The sequence below is a fragment of the Schistocerca piceifrons genome, chromosome 9, assembly GCF_021461385.2.
Source record: "Schistocerca piceifrons isolate TAMUIC-IGC-003096 chromosome 9, iqSchPice1.1, whole genome shotgun sequence".
Taxonomy (NCBI): Eukaryota; Metazoa; Arthropoda; class Insecta; order Orthoptera; family Acrididae; genus Schistocerca; species Schistocerca piceifrons.
In genome coordinates this window covers 223,118,304-223,125,280 of record NC_060146.1, presented here as the reverse complement: position 1 = coordinate 223,125,280, position 6,977 = coordinate 223,118,304, and the positions used below count along the sequence as shown (strand labels likewise).

The 6,977-nt window shown below is 44.8% G+C and overlaps 1 non-coding gene across 1 annotated transcript; it reads left to right on the top strand.

Annotated features, from left to right (window-relative positions):
• Window positions 1-5,390: 5,390 nt before the first annotated feature.
• Window positions 5,391-5,463, top strand: Trnav-cac. Its single transcript has one exon. It is a non-coding gene; the product is annotated as a tRNA-Val (tRNA).
• Window positions 5,464-6,977: the final 1,514 nt, after the last annotated feature.

The following is a 6,977-nucleotide window of genomic DNA, read 5'->3' as shown; positions in this document are numbered from 1 at the left end:
GTATGCCTTTGTGTGGGCTCTAATCTCTCTGATTTTATCCTCATGGTCTCTTCGCGAGATATACGTAGGAGGGAGCAATATACTGCTTGACTCTCCGGTGAAGGTATGTTCTCGAAACTCCAACAAAAGCCCGTACCGAGCTACTGAGCGTCTCTCCTGCAGAGTCTTTCACTGGAGTTTATCTATCATCTCCGTAACGCTTTCGCGATTACTAAATGATCCTGTAACGAAGCGCGCTGCTCTCCGTTGGATCTTCTCTCTCTCTTCTATCAACCCTATCTGGTACGGATCCCACACTGCTGAGCAGTATTAAAGCAGTGGGCGACCAAGCGTACTGTAACCTACTTCCTTTGTTTTCGGATTGCATTACCTTAGGATTCTTCCAATGAATCTGTCTCGCATCTGCTTTACCGACGATTAACTTTATATGATCATTCCATTTTGAACCACTCCTAATGCGTACTCCCAGATAATTTATGAAATTAACTGCTTCCAGTTGCTGACCTGCTATATTGTAGCTAAATGATAAGGGGTCTTTCTTTCTGTGTATTCGCAGCACATTACACTTGTCTACATTGAGATTCAATTGCCATTCCCTGCACCATGCGTCAATTCGCTGCAGATCCTCCTTTATTTCATTACAATTTCCCATTGTTACAACCTCTCGATACACCACACCATCATCCGCAAAAGCCTCAGTGAACTTCCGATGTCATCCACAAGGTCATTTATGTATAGTCTGAATAGCAACGGTCCTACGACGCTCCCCTGCGGCACACCTGAAATCACTCTTACTTCTGAAGACTTCTCTCCATTGAGAATGACATGCTGCGTTCAATCCAACCACACAATTGGTCTGATAGTCCATATGCTCTTACTTTGTTCATTAAACGACTGTGGGGAACTGTATCGAACGCCTTGTGGAAGTCAAGAAACACGGCATCTACCTGCAACCTTTTCACATGAATGTCGTGGGTACAAATGACAGTTGTGCCAATGTACTAGTCTTTTACATCTACATCTACATGATTACTCTGCAATTCACATTTAACTGCTTGGCAGAGGGTGTATCCAACCACAATCATACTATCTCTCTACCATTCCACTCCCGAACAGCGCGCGGGAAAAACGAACACCTAAACCTTTCAGTTCGAGCTCTGATTTCTCTTATTTTATTTTCACTATCATTCCTACCTATGTAGGTTGGGCTCAACAAAATATTTTCGCATTCGGAAGAGAAAGTTGGTGACTGAAATTTCGTAAATAGACCTCGTCGCGACGAAAAAGTCTTTGCTTTAATGACTTCCATTCCAACTCGCGTATCATATCTGCCACACTCTCTCACCTGTTACGTGATAATACAAAACGAGCTGCCCTTTTTTGCACCCTTCCGATGTCCTCCGTCAGTCCCACCTGATAAGGATCCCACACCGCGCAGCAATATTCTAACAGAGGACGAACGAGTGTAGTGTAAGCTGTCTCTTTAGTGGACTTGTTGCATCTTCTAAGTGTCCTGCCAATTAAACGCAACCTTTGCCTCGCCTTCCCCAGAATATTATCTATGTGGTCTTTCCAACTGAAGTTGTTCGTAATTTTAACACCCAGGTACTTAGTTGAATTGACAGCCTTGAGAATTGTAATATTTATCGAGTAATCGAATTCCAACGTACTTCTTTTGAAACTCATGTGGATCACATCACAATTTTCGTTATTTAGCGTCAACTGCCACCTGCCACACCATACAGCAATCTTTTCTAAATCGCTTTGCAACTCATACTGGTCTTCGGATGACCTTACTAAACGGTAAATTACAGCATCATCTGCGAACAACCTAAGAGAACTGCTCAGATTGTCACCCAGGTCATTTATATAGATCAGGAACAGCAGAGGTCCCAGGACGCTTCCCTGGGGAACACCTGATATCACTTCAGTTTTACTCGATGATTTTCCGTCTATTACTACGAACTGCGACCTTCCTGACAGGAAATCACGAATCCAGTGGCACAACTGAGACGATACCCCATAGGCCCGGAGCTTGATTAGAAGTCACTTGTGAGGAACGGTGTCAAAAGCTTTCCGGAAATCTAGAAATACGGAATCAACTTGAGATCCCCTGTCGATAGCAGCCATTACTTCGTGCGAATATATGTTGTTCATGAGATACTACCATCACCTGGATATCAGACTGGCATGACTTCTGCCACCTCGGTGTGAGTCACGACTAGCCTTACACTCAGCTGCACGCTGCAGTAACAGAGGAGGAGTCGAGATTATGAAGCGACCGCAGCGCCACAGTCCGCAGACTCGTCATAGTCAGGAACTACAGCGAGTGCGAAGGAAGCCCGTCAGCTCTGACGTAACAGCGGCGCCTTGATCTGTGAAGTATGCAACCCGCAACATGAGAGTCTCGTATTCGCTCAGTTTCTTACGTGTATGCAGCATCCCCAACTGGGCCCCTGCCTGCTGTTACGAGGTGCTGCTCACGGACCACGGCATCGGCATGCAGCCTGAGCTATCTCCCCCCCTGCCGCGCTGCTACGACACGTCGACCCCCTCATTCTATTTGTGCGAAGAGGGCGACGTGACGCCGCCCTAGGGACAGGGGAGCACCGGCTACACCTGCCATTCCAGCCGCGTACACCTGCCCTCCCTTTCCCCGAGTCACGGACATGCCGCTCTGCAGGCTGGAGAGAATAACGCGGAAACCTACCCGCTGGGATGTAGGGTTGGCTTTTGCGTCCCAAACAGCCTCCACCCTCATACTTCAGTTCGACTCACACAGGGTGTTGGGAAAGTCACCTTGCTGTTACAACGCACGCTGGAAATGACGTCCACGGTCTAAACCCGCTTTAATTTTGTTCGAAACGCTTTTTGCGTATTTGAGTGTGATATTCTTCTCAGGTAAGCAGTCACTTTAGTTTTTAAGCCACAAAATGTGCGCTGGTGATGGTGATACACTACAGATTTTGCTGCTCCCCGAAACAAAAGGTCACGTAGAGTCATTTTCGGAGAGCGAGTGAAATTGCAAATATCATATGTATGCTGATGACCTTCAGTTGTATCTAAGTGCGGAACCAAACAATCTGAAGAAAGCTATTGAAAACTTCAATACTGATCTCGATGCACTATCAAAATGGGCACAGGACATAGGACTAAAACTAAACCCATCTAAAACCCAAGCTGTACTTGTTGGTCACTCTAAGCTCATTAGCCCAAAACATCGGGAATCCGTACCATCTCTTATCCTAAATGGAACAAATATTAACTTCTCTCCCTCAGCAAAGAGTTTGGGAGTAATAATAGATGAAAATCTAAATTGGACAGAGCACGTAACTGCAGTGTGCAAAAAAGCATCAGCATCCCTTCATGTCCTATAAAAATATAAAAAACTCTTCCCTTTCGATCTGAAAAAGAAATTAGTACAAACGCTTATATTCCCAATCATTGATTACAGCGATATTCTCCTACAAGGCCTCTCTCAGGAAAACTCGCGACGTCTGGAACTGGTCATGAACGCCTGTGTCCGATATATCTGTGACATTCGACTTTTTGATCACATTTCACCAGCATATGCAAAATTGTCCTGGCTGCGTACAGACAAACGCAGAGCCTTCCATACACTCTGTCTCATCTACTGCCTTATAAATGTACACTGTCCCTCATATCTCTCCTCGTCCTTAACGCTTATGTCTGAACAACATGGCAGAAACACACGTTCCCATCATAATAAAATCCTCTCTGTTCCACTGCATCGCTCAGTCGCCTTCTCCAAGTCCTTTACAGTAGCGGGAACCCGACTCTGGAATAACCTCCCTCGGTATGTTAGAGAACTTAAAAACATGTCTAGCTTCAAAAAACAGTTAATGACGTATCTACTTAAGCAACAGTAATGCTTTCCTTTGTACACAAATGCACTTCACCTCATTACTTCCCTCTTTCCCCCTCCTTAAGCTCCCTCCCCCAAAACTCGCTATACTAGTAAACATCTACCTTACACACCAAGATATTAATGTACATCTGCACAAATCTTCATTACTATTGCCAATTTTTCTCATGTTTATCATTATTATTTAATTTTTTTACTGTTACTATTATTACTTTTATCATAATTTGTATGTATAGCACCTGTCGTAAAAATACTGCCAGTACTTACTTTATTAGGTCTTAGTCATTATTCTTTATTCATATTGTGACTAGAGTAATCTAAATTTCTTATTTAAAGTATTGTCATGATGTAACTCTGATGTGTGAAATGCTGCATGTGTGAAACACTGGTCCGATGTAAGAGAGGGCCTGATGGCCCTAATCTGATCAGGTTAAATAACTAAATAAATAAATAAATATAGGCTTTTTGGAACGACGCGTCTTTCGGAAAACTTTCACAAAATGCATAGTAGTGTTAGCTGTGTACGCAGTAGCGCTATCTTGTTAAAACTGTTAGACGTTTATTTCGTCTACCTGTAGTTGGCCACTGAAATCGTGGATCACTGAATAATATGACATCCACTCATGGAAACATCTTCTGAGATAACTCTTTGTTTCAAGGGTGACAGTGTGAATTCTGTAAACTTCCTTCTTCGGTGTACTTCTAGTGATAGCTGCTGTATCTTACAGCACGTGTGGTATCTTTAATTTTCTACCTTTCTTAGTGCAATGTTTCAGTATGAATCTCTCTCTATTGCGTAATGTTTCGAAGACATCGATTAAACTGTTCTGACTGCATGTCAATGGAATTCTAATCCTGTCTCGTTCTATAAGAATACCCTCTAAGTGAAATGTTCAGAATGCAGAAAGACGTTCTAATTCTGATTCCTATGCACAAGAGTGATTTTTTTTTTCTTAATACGTGTCAGGAACGTCATAACATTTAAGCTCAGAACGTGGTCCAGGATTCTGCACCAGACGGACGTCAGCGAGAGTGGCCTGTAACTCGTTGTGTGCCGTGTTTCCTGTAAACAAGAGTGCGAGATACTGTCATAGCCACGAACGCGGAATTATCCGCTGCCCTTTACTCTATGACAGAAAGGCAGGGCCCGTAATCTCTCCTTCAGAATTGTCATTTCACGGGCTGTCGAGCTATACTTCACTCTGCCTATCATTCACTGAATATCCATTGTTCCTCTGAAGCCATTCCAAGCGTTGTATCTATCGCGAAGCGCCGCAACTGACACATGCTCTCTCCCTCCCTCCCTCCCCCCTCCTCCTCCACCACACCCTCCACCCTCCACCCTCCCCCTCCCCCCTCCCCCCTCTACCCTCTACCCTCCTTCCCTTCCTCCATCCCTACCTTTTCCGCACAACCTTACTCAATTACACTCGCTCGGGTGGCCGGGAGAAAGTGCTGAGTCTCACCAACTGATTCCGCTTATAGAACAAGCGTTCTCCAAGTTGTTTCCGTAGTGTAGTGGTTATCACGTGCGCTTCACACGCGCAAGGTCCCCGGTTCGATCCCGGGCGGAAACACTTTTTTCCTGACTTTAATCATAGCTAACACTTGGTTCAAAAATCATAAAAGAAGGTTGTATAAATGAAAAAAGCCTGGAGATACTGATAGGTTTCAGATAGATTATACAGGGTGTTACAAAAAGGTACGGCCAAACTTTCAGGAAACATTCCTCAAACACAAAGAAAGAAAATGTTATGTGGACATGTGTCCGGAAACGCTTACTTTCGATGTTAGAGCTCATTTTATTACTTCTCTTCAAATCACATTAATCATGGAATGGAAACACACAGCAACAGAACGTACCAGCGTGACTTCAAACACTTTGTTACAAGAAATGTTCAAAATGTCCTCCGTTAGCGACGATACATGCATCCACCCTCCTTCCAGAAAAAAAACACTCGTACAATGCGTTACTAATTGAATGTCCTCGTAAAACAGATGAAATTTGTGCGGTTGTTCTCGAAACTTAATGGAGCAGTCGTTGTACTACGAAAACACGAAAACGCACAGCACGGGTTTTATTTGCATTTTTAGTCGTGACCGTCACTATTTCATCCAGAGTCTCAGTGTCGTGCTATGGCCTGTAGAATCGGTGGCCGCCTCGCCAGAGTCGCTACCCCCGACACACACACACACACACACACACACACACACACACACGCACACACAGACCACGCGTGGTGCTGCTCTTGAGACGTCTGTCTTGTGTCTCGCGCCGCTGGGACGTCTGCCTACAGTGGGTCGGCTCACATCCCCTCAGGCCGTATCCCACGCCGCCGTCTAGACTCAGGAGGGGAAAAAATATGAGAGAAACATAAAAGGCGAGCAGCGAGCAGCGAGCAGCGGCACCCCACGTCGTAACAAGGCCGCCATTGACGCGCCCAGGACAGCGGGCAAGGCCAGGGCAGTGCAGCAGCGGCGCACACTGGCTCCCACTGACTGCGTCCCCCGCGGCTCCGTGTTAGGGCCGTTGTTTTCATGTAGGTATTTGAAAACACACTGCGACACTGCACGCGTCATGGCGTCTATCCTCAGAATGTGTATTATATCACTTACTTCCATACGTTGCCATTTGCAGAACGTGTCCAAACTGTCACATGCTGACTGTACTTAACCTTCTGGCCACGTATAATCGAAACTGCTTTGTCACTGGTACAGGAATTGTTAGCAAATCCTGGAGTTAAACAGAAGTAATATTTGGCATTCCTCAAGGAAGCGATGTGTGCCCTCTGCTGTTCCTGAACTACAGGGTGTTCGTTTTAACTGGAGGCAACTAAATAACTCGAAAATAGTTAATCGTACCAAATAAATGTTGTAGGTGTAAAGTTAACATTAGCAGAGGAGACATCTGTCTGTGCTATGACTACCAGCATCCTAACCACCCCTCCTGCGTGGGCAGAGTCAACCTTATATTTTAAAATGGAAACGCTCCATTTTTATTGCATATTCGGTTTCTCTGCAAAAAATACGTACGGTTTACGCAAACCATTTTTTCCCATTCGTGACATCTGACGCTATAGTTGAAAAATAT